This window comes from Mus caroli, unplaced genomic scaffold (assembly GCF_978045245.1).
Source record: "Mus caroli unplaced genomic scaffold, Mus_caroli_1 scaffold_18, whole genome shotgun sequence".
NCBI classification, from domain to species: domain Eukaryota; kingdom Metazoa; phylum Chordata; class Mammalia; order Rodentia; family Muridae; genus Mus; species Mus caroli.
Genome location: NW_028227273.1, coordinates 53,458,758 through 53,478,673, shown reverse-complemented (window position 1 = coordinate 53,478,673; position 19,916 = coordinate 53,458,758).

Here is a 19,916-nt window from a genome sequence, read left to right as displayed (position 1 = left end):
CCAGGAACAGTGGTCAACTCAATTGAAGCCCTCTAAAGTGTTGCAGATCCAGAAATACACTGTGTGTAACCATTCGTTGTATTTAGTTTAAGATTAACTGTTGCAACATTTCAGGTACTAGTCTTGGGCTGGAAGAATCAGCAATTCCTCTGTGTCAGCTTCAAAATTAGTAGGAGCTGCTACTGACATCTGCTATCTTCACACAGTAGTCTTATTTTACACCATTCATAATACTCCCATTTTAAGACTTGCTGAAGGGACTTTTGGATACATACAGTCTCAGTTTTCTAATTTTTAAGTATTGCATTTTTGCCTTGAAATGATTATTCCACAAATAAAGTTTTCAGAAGAAAGGGGGTAACTTTCTGACTTGAGTGTTGATTTTCCTTCACTTTCAGTTAATTATTTTAATTTTCATATACTTTCTTTCAGGTGAGTAGTTCCGAATATTTTATGGTTTTTAAACTTTAACCCCTCTTTTGTTATTCTTTAAAACTCATTCATTTTTTTTCCCTACTCATCAGTTGCTATATTATTGATGCAGTCTAGATTGCCTCATGGTACCCAAAGGAAACTTTGATTATCACTACATATGAAACAAAGATTTTCACATTTTGTACTTTCTCAGGTTCTTAGAAAAGATACTCAAGTGATAACATATTTCCACCCTTTGTTCTTATCAAACAAAATCATTGTCGCTGATACCATAATGATCAACCTGTGTTTATTAGATGTTTCTTCTCACCTACGTTACAAAGCTCAGATTAACTTGCAGGGAATTCAGAGGTTAGAAATTCAAGAAAATATGTGTTAAAAGAAAAAATAAGTCACTAAATGAAGCTTATGTCTGTAAATTTTTTTTTAAAAAATGGCATAAGAGCAGTGATGGCTACACCCTGTATAGAAGAAGATTGTAAAGGAAGCAAGAATTCTGGACGGAATTAATAAGCATATCACACACTAAGGAGGGCAAGCAGGTAGTTTTTGTAGGGTGAAAAGTTGTGATGGATAATTACAATAAATAAATGATACCTGATGGTACTTGAAGGGAGAGGATGCTAGACATAAAGATAAAGTTGGACTGCACAGAATTGAACATAATTAAAATGAAAGAACACTGCTTTTATATTCTTATATGTAAAGTAACAATCCTTATTCTATGTGTTGGGTTTTCAGCAAAGATTCGAATACTTAACAAAACAGATTGACAGAAGGTGAGTCTTTGTTAGCTTTACTATGTTATTATTTCTGAAAGGAGGAATGGTAGATATTTTCTAGATATTCTTGAGATTTTACTGTCATTCAGCTAAAAATACTAAGAGAAGAGTCTGGTTGTAGGCCTGGGGTACACAATGTGTTAAATGAGTTTATGCCTCATATGATAGTTCCACAGTTTTAAAGTAAAAAAACCACATAAAAAGTTGGAGGAGTGTCAAGGAGCTATGCGAGCCAGCTGATGCAGTCTCCTTGACCTTCAAAGTTAGAATATTTTTAAGATATTCATAAGACAGTACTAGATTTAAGCATAAATCTAAGCATAAAGTTAATTTCCATTAGTCAATACCATCATCCATTAAGGCTGATGCATCTATAAAGGAACAATATGAAAATCTTGTTGTACAATGTCAAATAATTTGTGTAGATATCTTGTTTTCAAAAAGGTATTGTTGCCTTCTTGTTCTGAAGGGTAGGCTACATATAGAAATTCCCTCCCCTATTTAGTGCAATCTAGAAAGGTCGTAAGGAACTTTAGGAGAGAGAAAACAAACACTCTTTGTGCTATGTCAGCAATGTTGACATCAATATAAGTTCTAGGTCATGGTGATGGTGTGCACTTTTGATAAGTTATGATAACAATTGTAATTTGTCTCTATGGATTCCTCAGAAATGTCCACTACTCTGACCTAAATATTAGAAACACAAATAAGCCAACAACCAAACATACAAACATCAAAAATTTCATTTTGGGGTAGTCTACAAAATATCTCACCTAAGTAGTCAAGGTGGTCAGAAACAAACCTGAGAAACTGTCATAGATAAGAAGAACCTATATAATTATGGCACCTATACACACTATGGTGCTTAGTGGGTGGCCTTGAACATAAAAGGGAATGAGGAAGAAAGTAAAAAATTCTGGAGGGCTTATCGTCGTTGGTAATAATTCTTCATTGTGGTATTTTTAATTGTAGTGCATATGTCATGCTAATGTTCATTGATAACAGGACAGAGAAGAATGTGGGCATGTGATAAGTCTATTTGCCTTTTTTTAGTCAGATATCTGTTTGCAATGCATTTATGTGCCGTACTCATAAACAGTCCTTAAACCTGAATTTGAGTTTCATAATTAAGTTTCATTGCCTTATTATCAGTCTGCATAATAATGCAATTAAAGAATCCACATTATTTTGGGTATCACATCAGTAGGGATATTTAAACAATCCAAAAAAGCATATTGAAACAAAATTCAATGATTTTTTTTCCTACTTCTACCTCAAATTAAAATTTCTGCTAGCACAAATATATGTGTAGCTAACACTGATAATTTTAATAGAAATTATATAAAAGCTAATGTTATTGTTTCATGGAGTAAATATTGTGCTTCCCTATAGCACTGACTAGAAAATCACTGACTTGCTGAGAACATTGAAGTATGCTCAGTGGAACACTGGAATGTTTTCTCATTATCACCTGGTTCTTGTTTTTGGTTTGGCATCAGAAGTCTGTAGATTTTATCCATGGCTGTAAATGGGCTCAGAAGCAATTGGCATGATTATTGCTTACCCAAATATTAAATGAATCATAATATTTGTTTGATCAAGCTAAACAACATTGCAATGTTAATTATTATTTAATTTCTTCATGATGAGAAAAGAATAACCACCATTGTGACTTTTTACCCTTTCTCTAAATATAAAGGTAGCTTCTGATTACCCAAATTTGGATTTTCATTTAAATTTATGTTTCCTTCTATGAAACCAGAGGAAACTTGAACCTGAGCTGAATATACTGAAGGTACAAGTGCATGAAACTGCATGATATTCACTCTTAAAAAGATAAAGGATTAGTGAAGAAAAACGTGTTAAATCTTTAAAACAACTGTGCAAACTCTAACAGGCATATGCCTATACACCCGTGTATTGTCAGACTGAGTTGGTGATTTGAGAAGACATTATTTCGATACGAGAGTTAGTTCAGAAGACATCAGAGTTTTTTAAGAAAGGATTTGAAAAGGGGGAAAAGTGCCTTGATAGGAGGAAGAAAAGGCCACATTAGGCATCAGTGAGATATAGCATCTGAAAATAGTATATACACTGAGTCTGGAGGAGAAGAGTGTATTGTGCATGAGGTGTAAAAGTTATAGTTTCTAGCGTGTTATAATTGCAGGTGTGATCACTACACTAGCTCTATACCTTCTGAGTCAGATTTTTGTCTTCTAGTGCTTATTACTTGTGTCCTTCATTCTGCCTTTCAAGTTGCAAGGAACCAGCCTGGAGCAGACACCCAACATGAACACTCTCTTCAGTAAATGAGAAACCTTCCTCATGAGAATCCTGAGTGTAGTGGCTATCCCTGGTTGTCAACTTGACTATATCTGGACTGAACTACAATCCAGAGGATTGGAGAATCACCAGTGATCCTAATGTGGAAGTTGGGAGATATAAGTTTCTGACCTGCATCCTGGCATGGAGATCTTGAGGCATAGTGGCTATGAATTCCAGAAGTTTAAGACAGGAAGACATCTGAGTTCAAGGTCATTTGGGATTAAAGGCATGGTGGCATACACCTTTAATCTGGGCTACACCTTCTGCTGGAGATCTACATAAAAACATTGGAAGAAGGAAGATTTATACTCATTCTCTCTTTACCTGCTTGCCTTGTGGGACTGAGCAACTGCTAGATCCTTGGACTTCCATTCACAGCTGCTGCTGACCATTGTTGGGTGTTGGATTGCAGACTGTAAGTCATCAACAAATTCTTTTACTATATAGAGACTACCCATAAGTTCTATGACTCTAGAGAACCCTGATTAATACATCGAGTAAAGGATTTTCTTTCAGTATATCTTTTTAAAAAAATTTATCTTTCAGAAATAAGTATTATATAATAATTTATGAAACAAAACCTAATTAGATGTCTAAATAGGAGCACCAAATACATTCTATCATTGAAGCAAAGTATTAAAACTGACATAAGAAAGCATTATCTCCCTTTGTTGTTAAGAGTAGACAAAGAAGCCATGGGTTTGAATTAAAGCAGGGAGGGTTCTGGGAACATTGGCAGGGAGAAATGGGAAGGGAGCTGTGATGTAATTGCATTCTCTGTCAGTCATCTTGTGCTGACTCACACCCACCCCCATTTTCTTGTCCACATTTTAATGAATTCATGCCAGCTTTTCCTGCCAGTGCAGTGTTCTGTAGTTGCAGACTGGCCCTTGTTTCCTACAATTTCTATTCACTTGTAATTCTTTAGAAATTTTGCACTTATATTTATATTTATTTCTTGAAAGTTAATCAGAGACAGAAATATTCTTGTATAAAATTATTTTGTTAATTTACTACTGCCCTAACAAATTATTTGAATATAAAATTCTGTATTTCTTAATTAAACCATTTCTTCTAAAATGAGGAACATATTTGAAGGACAATTTACTAACAATATTTTCTTTATTTTGTATCACATAAATATGTATTCTGTTTTTTATAGTTCCACTTAAAGGAAAATTAGGCTCCTTTGTCTGTTCCCTATGTTCTCCTTTACTTGTCTTAAGTTCATGTTTTAATTAAAAGATTTATTTATTTTAAATCTTTTTATTGAATTTTATGTCTTTTGTCTATGTGTCTATTAAATATATCTGTGTATACATGGATGTGTGTGTGTGTGTGTGTGTGTGTGTTGGCATGCATTTGGAAGGTTACAGAGAAATGGAGAAGTTTGTTCTCTCCTTCTATCATATTGCATGTGACCCCGAAATCAAACTTAAGTTGTCAGTCTTGGAGGCCTTGATGGATATTTCCTGAGTTCCTTTAAGAAAAAAATCAGCTGTCAAATTGATTCTTCCTGTGATAAATTAGAACTTTACTCAAAACAGAATTGGAAGCTAGCATGAGGCTACAACATCCTACCTGTAACTAGGGAGCTATTGACAATAAATACATGTTGGGAGAAGAGTCTGTTTTCTTCAAGGATTTGATGCTGACATAGCTAGTTGTAGGCACACATTCAAGAGTATGTCTGTAGCAAAATTTAACTGAGTGGATTTTTTTTTTAAAAAGGCATAAATTAGGGTAGAAAGGAAGGGACTCTGGGTATGGGAAGAGCTGGAAAAGGGTGAATCTGATCAAAATATCTTGCACAAAATTCTCAAAGAACTGAGTTTAAGGCTATTGCAACCTGCTAGGAAGAACAACAGTATCAACTATCCAGACCACACAGAGCTGCCAGGGACTAAACCACCAACTAAAGATTTCACATGGGTGGGCCCATGTCAGAGGACTCTTATCTGGTATCAATAGGAAGGGAGGTGATTGGTCCTGTGGAGGCATGCTGCCCCAGAAAAATGGGATGATGGAGGGGTGAGGCAGGAGCGGGTTGATGAGTGGAGGAGTGCCCTCTTAGAGAAAAAGGAGAGGGTTGCATGGGGAGGTGGGTTTGTGGAGAGGAGACTGAAAAGGGAGACAACATTTAAATAAAATAATTAATAAAAAGATGAAAGTTTCAAAAAAAAAGAAAAAGAAACATTGCATGACTGCTGAAGATTGAAACTAGTTTTGTTTCTTGTCTCTAGTTTAATACTACATTTATCAATATTCTATTTTACAATTACTATGCGCACAGAAAATAATATGTCTCTTATTCAGGAAATGATTTGTAATACCAAAAATTAACTAAATATCCTCAACTCCAAAGGGAAGCACTAGGGGAGTGGCCACTGTAAAATAGAAATACTTTAATAGCCAATCTCTTGGTGACAATTGCTCTTAGAGGAGGAGGTACCAGTGGATTCAGCAAAAATGCCATCATGAGTCTGGGAAAGACTGTTTTTATTCATGATAAAGAACCAAGTGTGCCACAAATCAATGACCTTTGCAGAACTAGTAGTATATTTATGTCAGTAATAAAGTCAAATCATGAGGGAAAAGGCACTGATTTATGAGGGAAAATGACAGCAACCAGCCATGACAAACTACCACTACAAGCAACAACTATGCCTATTCACTCTTTCCATCGACGGGCAAACATGTTAAGGAAAACAAAATGAGTGTCAATCAACACTTGTAATGACTTGTAGCTTGTTTTCCATGAGACCATTTTTAATACCTTTAGATTTAATTTTCAAAGACTTCATAATAACCAAATACCAACATGTATAAATTCTTTAACATACATAGGTAAGGGAAAGACAGAGATTTTATAGGCTTGTATTAAAGATATGAATTTATATACGTATAAAGGCATTTTAGCACAACATTGCTCTCATGTCTAAAATTTACTTTATGAAAGACTATAGGCAGTCCTTGACAAGCTGACCAACAAATGTAGACCTCTGACACAAGGGACTTAGTTGATTTCCACAGTTCAAGAGCCTCAGGCATTGATTTTGTCTTTTTTCCACGTTTATAGATGGCGTTTTCACACACATCGTCATAGTTTTTCACATCCACAAGTGAATATTAGAAACATTTTATTAACAAAATTAAAAAAACGGAAAAATAAAACATTCATAACTTAAAAAGCTTGATATTAGATGGTCAACTAAAATCATCCTTTTCTCTTCAAATTAATTAAATGGAATCTCATTAAAGAAGTTTGCTTCTCTTTGAATTTTCATTTGTTGACACTCAGTGCACATAACTTGGCAAAATCCACACTTTATTCCAGGTTCCTGATATTCCTGACCTATATTACACTTGAAACATAATTTTTTAAAACTCTAAATGCTTGTGAGCAGCAACAGAATGATTTAGTTCTTACACAACCCAAGGAGCCTTGGGAAGCACAGTGACTCATAAATAAATGAGTTCTACTGTTAGTGTGGGGTATGAGTTGAATGGTGACTCACTTCAATAAGATCCCCACCATAAACAAAAGTAGAGACTTAAGATTAAGAGAACAATATTCCAAATCATTTTATAAGTATCTAAAACTTGTGTTTTGTTTCTCTTATCACTTTAGCTAGGCTTGACTCTCCATTTAATATGTAACCTTTGCTTCCAGGATGTATTTGAACAGCAGTGGACGTATAAGAACAAGGACAGGAAACTCCCTTGGCCACTTTTGTTTAAATGCCCAGGAAGATATTCCACATAATTAGTTTTCCAATATTTTCACTTGTAATGATAACATTTATTGGCCATATCATGTGTACTAATTAATGTGAGTTTAATGCTCAAACCCTGTTCAAGGCCTATACAAGCTTAGCAGACAGAAGGGAGTTGAACATAAAATCCTATTCCAAACAGTGTCACAATGGCACATATTTCCTACTAGAAGGAGAGACAATTTTCTTTAATATTACAGTTTTACCAATAAGGAAACTTCAGATTATGTTCCTAAGCAAATCATTATTAATATATGCTAGTCTCGGTGAAAATTCCAAGCATTATTTACCTTCTGATAGTAAATAGTCCTACTCACATATGAAGACATCCATTCTGTTCTTGAATATTCCCTTTAGCAACTAGACAGAAAATGCCCCTCCAAACACCAATTAGATACATACATTTAGTTTGTCAGAAGTTCACTTGGAATTGTTGTTCTCTTGTTGGTTCATTATAAAGCAATTAGGTCTTTGGCAAAAGACCAAGGTAAAGAGGACTATGTAGACTCCTATGAACAGCTTTGCAGTATCCCACCTTTGAGATCTTGCTTATCTAATATTGAGAATATAATTGACTCATAAAAATTAGATTCTTATATTTCAGAATCATGACTTTTGAAGTAATTTTATTTAGCAAAGCATATTAACACTATTTTTTGCTGACATAATTGTACTTTAGAAAGTGTTTGTGAGAACTGGTCTCAATGTTTGTAAAACACATTGTTTCTTTAAAATCTTCTGACATTAAAATAGGCCCGATGAAAATCTTAGTGGTATCAATTCTGGGAAGTCAATTTAGATAACTGTCTTCCTTTTATTTTTACATGTATGGATTGCAGTTTGTAGAGACCTAAGCTTGAACAACTGGCTGATTGTTTTTAATATAAGAGGTATGGGTCTTCTTATTTGTGAGCCATAAAATGTTCACAGTGAACGGTAGCATTGCACAGTCACCTTGACCCTTGAACGAGCATCTCAAAACTGAACAAAACAGAAGATGGGGAAGCTCCAGTGTAAGGGTGATTCATAGAAGAGGTACCTTGGAAAAGAACACAGTCCTTGACATCTGAATACACAACAAAGAAAGAAACAAGCTGGCACAAAGATAGGCCAGCCAGAGGAAAAGGTTTGAAGGGAATCCAATTTTAACCATCTCTCACAAAGAGCATCACAATGCACACTTGAGAGCTTTAGCTCTAGAATGAAAGCAACGTGGCAGTTGGAATAGGTCTAAGGAACTTTTATCTACAGAACTGCAACCATAACTCAAGAAACTTAAAATTCAGTTTTATAGGATAAACAAACTAACAGATGTAATGGGGAAATAGAAGAGAAACCCTGTCTTGAAAAACAGAAGAAGAAGAAGAAGAAGAAGAAGAAGAAGAAGAAGAAGAAGAAGAAGAAGAAGAAGAAGAAGAACAAGAACAAGAAGAACAAGAACAAGAAGAACAAGAAGAACAAGAAGAACAAGAAGAAGAGTGAAATATATTGATAAAGATGGCCAATCTCTCAGGATTTATCTTTGAAACTACCAATTATTTTTGCAGCCATTTAAAGTAGTAATTTCTTACTACTTTATAAGCTGTATAAATACAGCCAGGAAATGAGACACAACAAATTTTATGGACGTTTCTTTCTGGCATATCTCAAAGTCTGCAATTTTTGTCTTTTATTGGGTACAGCCATGAGCAGAGATGCTAGGAGGGGAAACAATAATTTGAGAAAGAAAAAGAAAGCATGGCTTTATTTCATTCATTCATTCGTTCATTCATTCATTCAATCATTCACTCATTGACTTGTCTTACAATTCCAGGTTTCTTCCCAAGGCACTGTCTCATAGCAACAAGAAACTAAACTAAGATAGGAGGTATGGCTGCTGGACAGCTATAGGTAGCACCTGAACAGGGACCTGAAAATGGGCGGACCCACTGAGAAATGCTGTCTTAGGTGGAGCTCCACAGAAAACAGAAGAAAAGTAACAGCATCCTGCGTGGTGGTAAGCAACAAACAGCATTAATGTTAGCTGTAGGTATAAATTTCATATTTTGGAGGCTGCTGTTGCAGGAGGTGTGTTAAGGGGATACAGGCTAGGCATAAGAGGTGTTTACCTGATGATGAATTCACCTAGAGGTGGCAGCACATTGGGAGAGGGGAATCCTATATAGGCATTTTTTCCACAGCCAAGAGCTGCATCAGGTGAGAGGAACAGGGTTGAAAAATAAAATAAAATAAAATAAAACAAAAACAAAAACAAAAAAAGATGTTAAAAAAATTCTTAGTTTCAGTATGTTTATATGATGCATGGTTCCCAGAATTAGGAATGGTATATGTGAGAAAGAGAGAGAAAGAGGGAGCAAGAGAGAGAGAGGGAGGGAGGGAGGGAGGGAGAGGGAGAGAGAGAGAGAGAGAGAGAGAGAGAGAGAGAGAGAGAGAGAGAGAGAGAGAGAGAGAGAGAGAGAATGAGAATTGGTCTCAGAAAAGCAGTTGTTACCTGTCCAGGACACGTTAGCAAAAAGTGTATATAAGCTATCTCAGAGCTCTCTCCTAGAGACAAGAGGAAATTGGGATACGTCCTCCTCCTCTCCTGGCTTCTATTGGCAATATTCTTAGCTTAGGTTCTAGTTTTTTCCCTCTCTGTCTTTGGTTCACCAATCTGTCCACATGTGTCAATTTTTGTTTCATTGTTTGGATGACTGTTGTTCTATGTTTCATGTACAAAAGAAAAATGGTTAAAACTATCTGCTGACTATCCATCCCTTGATTTAGTTTAACTTGTTTAGAAGGCAATCTCAATTTGCACAGCAGAAGCTGATAAATTGCCCTGTACTTTTAGCTAGGAGTCAAGGACAGCATGAGAAGCCCTGTCAGGAGCTAAAATGCTGCTCTTAAAGGGGCCAGCACCTTCTCAAGTTCTATGGCAAGTAAGCTGATGGCTGTTTCTTCCTAGAAAAATCCCTGCAATTGTTTATTTGGTTCAGCAATTGACAAGGTGCTTTTTTTTCTTGAAATTATAACTAGAAAGGATAAGAAAATTTTGTTAGTCTAAATATATAAGATATGTGTTGCTACTCTCCATATACCTGGTGGCCAGACTTTGTGTTTGATCTTTGTCAATTAGCAGCTGTATTAAATACCTGGGACATCCCTGCAGACAACTTTAATTTCTAATTATAATATTGTTGCTTTTAACTTTTGGACCTTGTATCTTAAGCAAATTGATTGCTTTCACACTGAATTGCTTTCACTAAACTCAGCTATTCACCATGGCAGTTATTCATCACTATGAAGATACATTGAAGCCTTTTTGGCTTTGTCCTGTATGGGAAATGGTGTGCTTTTGAAGGCTGGTGGTTAGAGACGGGTAACTGTGTTCTTGAGCTCCTATCAACCTAAGCCAGACACATATATCATAAAATTATGTTTGTGATCCATGATGGGTAAGAAGGAGCAATATAGACATGGACCTAAGACAGGTACAATAGCCTAGCCACTCTATATCCTAGATGGGATTATGGAAAACAAATAAATCTTGTGCTCCTGTCCAGCTACTGATAACTGCTCATCTTTAAAAACAAAAAAAGGGGGAAATTGTGCCGTTTCCTCCAGCCTTGAGCAGGCTAAATAGACCTTAAGTGCTTGCCATGGTTGGGCCTTAATGACCCAGGTGGAGTCAATTTCCTACAGGAATAGACTGCTCCTTGAGCTTGCTTTGTAACTCAATCCAGCTGAAACAGGGGTCTGTGGCTCTCCCTATATTAAACTTTGAGCCTTGATCAGAAATGTTTGTCTTGTCTTCATCCTTCTTTTGCCCACCTACCCTTTTTCATTTCCAGCCCCCCTTTCAGGTAACCCAGTTCATCCATGGCTGCTGGGATGAATAAAAGGATGTATGTTTTGTCATCTCTTTCTTGGCTCACTCTTCTTTCCTTGAGTTGTGGAGGCCAGACAGGACACCAGAGCCTTGAAACTTCTTGAGTACTGACAAACTCATTTAGGTTGCTGCATAAAACACTGAGAGCTAAGTTGTGTTTGCTTTAAGCCTGGTTGTGAGGCTTAATTCCTTAAGCCATCATATAAATACTATAGAGTGTCTCTTGTGTGGGCATGTAGGTAAAGCACACCTCTTAGTGTCCATCCTGAGAACTGATGCAGTTTGGCTTATCCAGATCAGCATTCAACTATTGTTGCTGCTGTTGTTGTTGTTTTTTGGCATCTATCTTGGCACCAACTCAGCAGTTTGAGAGAGTCCCTTGTGAAAATCCCCTCCACTGACATTTTATGGAAAACTTCAAACAGGTACTAAGCTGGTTAAAGCAGTCATGCTGTTGTTTGTGGGGTTGTTTTTCTGAGTGGCTTCTAAGGAGAGATATTTTCTCTTCCTGTCCTAGTTGCATTAAAACTGTTGGATTCTATTAAAGAGTAATCAATAATCCTTTTGATGATGTTTCTAACATCACTAACAGCAATAGATATTTTGCCCATTGCCTAAGATGAGAGAATTTCCCAACTCTTCTCCAGTAAGTTAAAGCTTTGTCTCTAATTCTCCTTAAAGCATGCGATTAAAATAGATCAGTATCTTTTCAGATTCCTTAGGGTTACTGTTACTGGGATGAAATACCATTGCCAAAGACAACTAGGAGAACAGTTTATGTGTCTTGCACTTCCATATCACTGTTCAACACTGAAGGAAGTCAGGAAAGTGACTCAAACAGGGCAGCAACTTGGAGGCAGGAGTGATGCAGAAGCGATGGAGGAATGATGCTTACTAGTTTGTTCCTCATAACTTTCTCAGCTTGTTTCCTTATAGAACTAAGAACCCAAGAATGGCCTCACTCATAATAGTCTGGTCCTTAAAATTACATTTTAGCCCATTACATGGCAAAGTGACATGCTAAATTCACAGTTGTATGCTGGATTAATTATTCTAGGTGCCCAAGGAAAGAAAGTAGTTATTTGTAAATTCGTAACAGCTCAATAGAAATGGTAATTATTTTTAATTGTTTATTTATTTTTACGTCAGTTGATGCTTTGCCTGAATGCATGTTTGTGTGAGGGTGCCAGATTCTCTGGAACTGGAATTACAGACAGTTGCTGCCATGAGAAAAAAAAAATGTGGTTCTCACTACATCAATCATGAATGAAGAAAATGCCCTACAGCCCTGCCTGCAACCCAATTTTAAGGAGACATTTTCTAAGTTGAAGATCCTCTCTTTCAGATGACTATAACTTATGTCAATTGACAAACAAATAAACAAACCCACAAACAACAACAACTAAAACCAAAACAAAACCATCACCACCACCAACCAACAATAACAGCAGCAACAAACCAAACAAAAACCCAAACTAGCCCAAATACCTTTACTAGTATTTTAAGGCCTTTTCTTTATAGAAGAAAAGATTTGAAGTACTGAGTAGAGGTTGGCTTCCGTGGGGAATATACTCTGAGCTCCTGTTTATCAATGCCACTGAGTTCTGTGCAATCTTTTTTTTTTCTTTCTTTAAATTTAATTTTATTTTTTACTTAATAACTTTACATCTTGCTCACTGGTCCTCTCCAGGTCACACCCTCCCACAACCCTTCCCCACCCCCTACTCGTCTTCTCCTCTGGGCTAATGGGGACCCACAGGGTATCCTCTAACCTTGGTACATCAAGTCTCTTTGAGGCTAGGCACATACTCTTCCACTGAGGCTGGACAAGACAGCCCAGCTATAAAAACATGTCCCATGGACAGGTAACAGCTTTTGAGATAGTCCTTGACTCTGATCCTAAAGCTCCCATTCCCTGCCCCATTACCCCTCCCTCACAGATCCCTCTTTTCATCTGCCTCTAATGACTATTTTATTCCCCCTTCTAAGTAAGAATCAAGATTCCTTGCTTGGGCCTTCCTTCTTGTTTAGATTTTTTGGGTCCATAGGGTGGCACATGGTACCTGTATTTTATGACTAATATCGACTTATAAGTGACTTATATGTAAAACCTTTTCGGGCTCTGTCTACTCTTTCTTTTCCTCTATCCCTAGGCTTTGTGTGTGTATGTATGTGTGTGTGTATGTGTGTGTGTGTGTCCAGATAAAGGCTATAAGGAGAGCTTTACAAGAATGTACTAGTCTTTTTTTCATCTGTCACCTCAATTTTCTTTTTCTAGTTGACATGTTGACCCCACTCTGCCTGCTAAAATTTTAGCTCATTTGGTACCTGCTAAAATGTAGGATTTGTAGGCCATCTATTTCTTCTCTCAGATGTTTTGAGGAGTACAACACAATTAATGTGTAAATTAATATGCTTTCTTTTAATAATTTTACTTTGTGTAGAAAGGGTCTCATTATGTTGTCCAGCCTGGTCTCAAACTTCTGATCATCCTGTTCCAGCCTAAGCACTGGAATAGCAAGAACCATCATGCCAGGCAAATCTATGGGCTATTTAGATTCATAAACAATGAATGTTAGTCTGGAAATGGCTTTTTGTTTTCATCTATCCATTACCAGTTATACTTCCAATAGTGCATCTCAGATCCTATTTCCAAAAACAGAACAGAAAGTGTTTGCTGCTTTCTAGCACACAGGGTGGTAAGTGCTGTATCAGGAGAACAGCTTACTGAAAATGTGAAGAATGTCTCATTCCTTGCAGAACCACAGCACACAGATTCAGAGAGACCTGATTTTTGCTTTTAGATAACAATCCCATAAAGTTCAACACTACAGATTTAGAATAGGTTGACCTTTTAATGTAATGATAATCCTACCTTCTATCATTGGAGATCTTAAGTAGGCAGCTTTATGCTTTTATGTATTATGATATAACTATGTGATTTTTTACACAGAAGGAGCACCCATACCCAATTAATTATTGCATGCCATGAGTCTGATAATGTCAATGAGTAAGATCCTGCCCCTGTTTATGAGAACAGACATATTCGCCCACCAGAACAGCAAGAACAATGAGTATGGCTCAGATGGACAGATTTAACTCCAGAATATAAAACATTTGAGCTGTACATGTGAAATAAATCCACAACTCTAGCAAATATATTAGGATGTTTGTTTCATGGAAGAAAAGGAAGAGGGTGGTAGTGAGAGAGGAAAAGAAGTTGAGGAGGGAGGAAAATTAGAAATTCAAACATAAGATAATGATGCTCCCCCTGATAGCAATGAAAAAAAAAAAAACACTTCAGTGTCAAGTATTAGGAACCTCCCCTCATGGTGGTTGGGTAATATGAGTCTCCTATGATAATGTAGGAGTTTCCACTTTATAGAACTTAAAGGTAACACCCCATTATTGACAACACATATACTTCAGACACACAGCATGGAAGAATTGAGCTGGGATTGACCAGGACATCTCTTCCTTGAGGAATACCTCTCAAAGTGTTTAAAGATACTATGTAACCTGCCTAAGGAGAGGAGCAAGTGGTGGTTCTAGCCAGGTGTACAGCCTACCAAACACAAAATAACTTGATTGGTAAGATATCTCCAGTAGTGTAATCGAGGCAGTTTTATCTTGGGGTAGGTAATAGTTGTCTGTTTGGATTTAAAGCATTCTCTACATGAGAAAAGTCATACCTGGTACAGTAAGCCTAAGCAACTACCCATGACTCAGGAAGCCAAAGACCTAAGAGGCAATCTACTACTGTTATTTTCCTCAAACAATATAAATTCTGTGTTCTAAATACTATGCTTACACCCACAGATAAGAGTAGCTCTCACTCCTTGTTAAAGAAGCTTCAATAGGCAATCAATGGAGACTATAACAGATAACTATGCCTGCTGAAAATGAAGATAATGCAGAATGACTAATCCCAACTAATATAGCTGCAACTCCCATGCATAAAACTCAGGGAAAGTCACAGAAAAAGAGAAAGAACCAGAGGCCACATATGCCTGTTTGTAGGCAGTGTTCTCTAGGCATGATAGTGAAAATGCACCCATGGAACCTCAACAATGTGGTTCCCTGAACAAGATCTTCATTGCAATATAGCATGCCAATACTGACAGGGTAAATTGTATATACCCCACCCTTAGATGAAAAATGACAACATATATCACATCAAAGCCACAGATAGATAAATGGCTGCTAAGAAGAGGAGAATTAGTTTTCTCCAGGGTTCAGTTCTCATATAGATGCCCAATCTCAAGTGGTTAGCACTATACACAGGTGCATATGAATAATAATAAATCGACTCAGAGGTTGTATCTATATACACATTCATATACATATTATATATGCATGTGTAACAATAATGATTAGAGAAGAGACTATGAATTTCAGAAGGCACGGCAAGAGAGGAGTTTAAGGGTAGAGGAAGATGGGAGTGAAGTAGATATGGTGAATTTGTATGAAGTTCTAAAATAAAATAAATGTGGTAAGTCAGTATCTGGTAAGGAAGGGGGAAGTCCTACTTGAAAATCTTTGAGGTAACTAATGTATAGAAGCAATTGCTTATCTGTCATCAGTGTTAATATGTAGCCCTTGGATATTCTGAAAATATCTCTTACATTTTAAGAGATTGGACCTTTTGTTGGACATCACAGCTAAGACTAATAATACATCTTGGAGTCCCCTAAGATTTAAGACTGGTATCTTAGTTTGTACTAAAACTGATATTTAAGCAGCTTTTAATAGAACAATGTAACAACAAATTCTACTTGCCTTAGATTTTCTGTGCAATCAACTTTACAACCTAAACTAATCCATAGCTACAATCTAAAGTTGTATACTATTCCATGCTTCTGCCCCAAAGTAATACATGTGTATCATTTGCAGAAAGCAGCATATACAGAAGTTGAAATAGGCTAAGATTGACCACAAAGATCGAAAACAACCATTTATGAAAATTGGTTGGTCAACAATGATGTCTGGGTCAGTAATCTGGGTCAGTTTTAACCAGTGACTTAATCTCTTATAAAATTCAGTTAAAGACTTCTGTAAAGTATCCCATTCCTTTCCTGTGTGATGCTTTCTCTGCTGCTTTTCACTAAATACAGAATTTAGCTTTTTGTTAGAAACAAACATATACAACTCATGACCAATGAGACAGATTCACAGAGCTCATTAAACAGACAGACACATATATGGACAGATTCACAAGACAGCCTTCAGGCAAGTTCAGATTTCGACTAATACACAAGCAGACAGGATGGAAGAAATAGGAAGCAAGAAATAGAGAATTCAAATCTGTGTTCACTCATGGTTAAAGCTTCCAAGGGGAAGTGCTAAATGACTTCTTTAATGAGACTGATTTAATGTTAGATAGAGCTAACAGACTACTCACTAAATAGATAAATTCACTCTCTCAGAGATCGTTCTTGCAACAGACAGACATCATACACACAAACACACAATGCAGACACACACACACACATAAAGACACACTGCAGACACAGAAAGAAACACACAGACAAAATCAGACATATACAGAGAAAGACATAGACCCAGACACACAGACAAACAGATTCCCAAGACATCCTTCACTCATGCAAAGATGGGGACTGATACAATAAACAGGGAAAGGAAAGAAGACACAGGGAGTATAAAGGAGAGAATCCAAATATGGACTAGTTCTTGGCTGAATGACTCCATGAGGTAGGAATTTTTTTTTCAAATGTAGCACTAAGGCTTTAGTAATGTTAGGGTTAATCACTAATGTGTATTATCCTCTCATGGCAAGTTTGCCATGTCGTAGCTGATCTGAGACGAGCTCCATGTGACATTCTCACTTCCTACTGGCTGATTTTTCCAGCAAAATAAAAGTTTTCTTAAAATAATGTTGAGAAATCACCACCTTCCACATTCCTTTGAGGACTAATTCCATTAATCTCATGTAAATTCTGGTCACTTTTAGGAAGTTCATTAACAATCTGGGGTAACACATTATGTCCTAATTTCATTTATGTTACTATAAAATATACCTCCAAAAAAGCAACAGAAGGGGGAAAAGATTTACTTAGCATACATTTCATGGTACAGATCATCTCAAGGAAGTCAAAGGGTCAGGGAGTTGAGACAGCTAGTTATAATACTGCTACAGAGAAACGAATGCACTCAGCTCCTTGTGCTGATACCTCTCTTCATTCTTATATAGTTTAGAAAGCAGTCCATGGACTAACTACACCCATAGTAAGAGTAGGCTTTCTACATCTCAATTAACAGTCAAGACAATCTGCTATAGATATATACACATACATATCTCATATAGACAGTTTATTGATTGAAGCTCTTTTTCTGATTGTAAATATTGGTTATTTGATATTTAAAAAATACATAAAAGTAACAAACACACTGTTTAGGTTATATTAAGGAATTATATCACCTAGGTAGAACATATTTGCCCTGAAGTCTTACCAGAATTTGAATGCTTGCATTTAACCAATAGATGCTTACCTAAAAATTGTTAAATATAGGTAGAGAATAAAACCTTGGAAGTTGTTGGAGTCATGCCTCTGTTTAGTGGTGAAATGATGTCTTCAGCATTTGTTTCCTTTGAATCCCCCTCTGTAAGTTTACTACAATGCCAATGAACTGTAATCAGTTAAATAATGTATAAAACTACACAAATAGGCCTGTAAAACATTTCAGCAGTCTGAGTGCTGCTACAAAGAGTGATGTTGATCTGAGTTCCACTGTCAGAACCCAAGTAGAGGAAACAGGTAATCAAGAATGTTGTCCTCTGAGAAGCAGGTCTACTCCTGAGTGTTGTCCTCTCAACTTTCATATGCAAACAATGGCACATGCAAATGCACAATCTCTCTCTCTCCCATTGTAAAACATATATATACTTTATACATGTTTTAATTTATATATGTAGGTTTTATATTTATATATAAATATTTATGATATAAATATATAATTATATATAATTTAAATAAATATAAATTAAATGAAACCAATAGAATTTGCTAACAACAAACATCAAAGCATTCCTGATAGAAAAGTTTCTTAGTTAAGGGTTTTATTGTTGTGATGAAACACTATAACCAAAAGCAACTTGAGAAAAACTGGGTTTATTTTAACTCACATATCCTGAGTTAGTCCTTTGAGCTAAGATAAGGCAAGAACTCAGACAGAGCCATAACCTGAAAGCTGGAACTATTGCAAAGACCATGTAGGGATCCTGCTATAGACACACTCTTCATGGCTTTCTCAGTCTGCTTTCTGCTAGCATCCAAAACCTAGGAGTAGCAGTGTTGGGACGTTCCCAGTCAACCGCTAATTAAGAAAATGTGCTACAGGTCTACCTAAAACACATTCTTGAGTAGGAAGCAACAATTACTTTTCCTTAATATCTCTTAATATCAATGGACTCAATTCCCCAATAAAAAGACATATAGTAACAGACTGGCTACACAAACAGGACCCAACATTCTGCTGCTTACAGGAAACCCACCTCAAGGAAAAAGACAGGCACTACCTCAGAGTGAAAGGATGGAAAACAATTTTCCAAACAAATGATCTGAATAAAAAAGCTGGAGTATCTGCTCCAATCCAATTGCGCGGGACCTGAGACTGCATTAGTTAGGGAAGCAGAAACCGGCCTGAGTAGGGCCACAGGCCTCATCCGGCCAGATCAGCACAGGAGTAGCTAGAGCGCAGGGTCGCCTGAGACCCGCCAGCTACCCACGACCCCCGCCACAGGATTTTGAGACTGCTGGTGAGTGGAACACAGCTTCTGCTCCAGTCCAATCACGCAGGACCTGAGACTGCTTTGGTTGGGGAGGCAGAAATCCAGCCTACATAGGGCCACAAGCCTCTTCTGGTCAGAAAAGCACCGGGGTAGCTAGGGCGCAGGGTCGGCTGACACTTGCCAGCTACCCACAACACCTGTCACAGGATCTTAAGACTTCTGGAGAGTGGAACACAGCTTCTGCTCCAATCCAATTGCGCGCGGGACCAGAGACTGCATTAGTTAGGGAAGCAGAAAACCGGCCTGAGTAGGACCACAGGCCTCTTCCGGCTGGACCAGCACCGGGGTACCACCAGCTACCCACGACCCCCGCCACAGGATTTTGAGACTGCTGGTGAGTGGAACACAGCTTCTGCTCCAATCTTTAAACAGTGACAACAACAACAACTAACCCCAGAGATTACCAGATGGCGAAAGGTAAACGTAATAATCTTACTAACAGAAACCAAGACCACTCACCATCATCAGAACCCAGCACTCCCACTTCGCCCAGTCCAGGGCACCCCAACACACTGGAAAAGCTAGACACGGATCTAAAAGCATATCTCCTGATGATGATAGAGGACTTCAAGAAGGACTTTAATAACACACTTAAAGAAATACAGGAGAACACTGCTAAACAGGCAGAAGACACTAAAGAGGAAGCACAAAAATCCCTTAAAGAATTGCAGGAGAACACTGCTAAAGAGTTACAAATCCTTAAAGAAAAACAGGATAACATAATCAAACAGGTAGAAGTCCTTACAGAAAAACAGGAAAACACATCCAAACAGATGATGGAAATGAACAAAACCATACTAGACCTAAAAAGGGAAGTAGACACAATAAAGAAAACCCAAAATGAGGCAACACTGGAGATAGAAACCCTAGGAAAGAAATCTGGAACCATAGATACGAGCATCAACAACAGAATACAA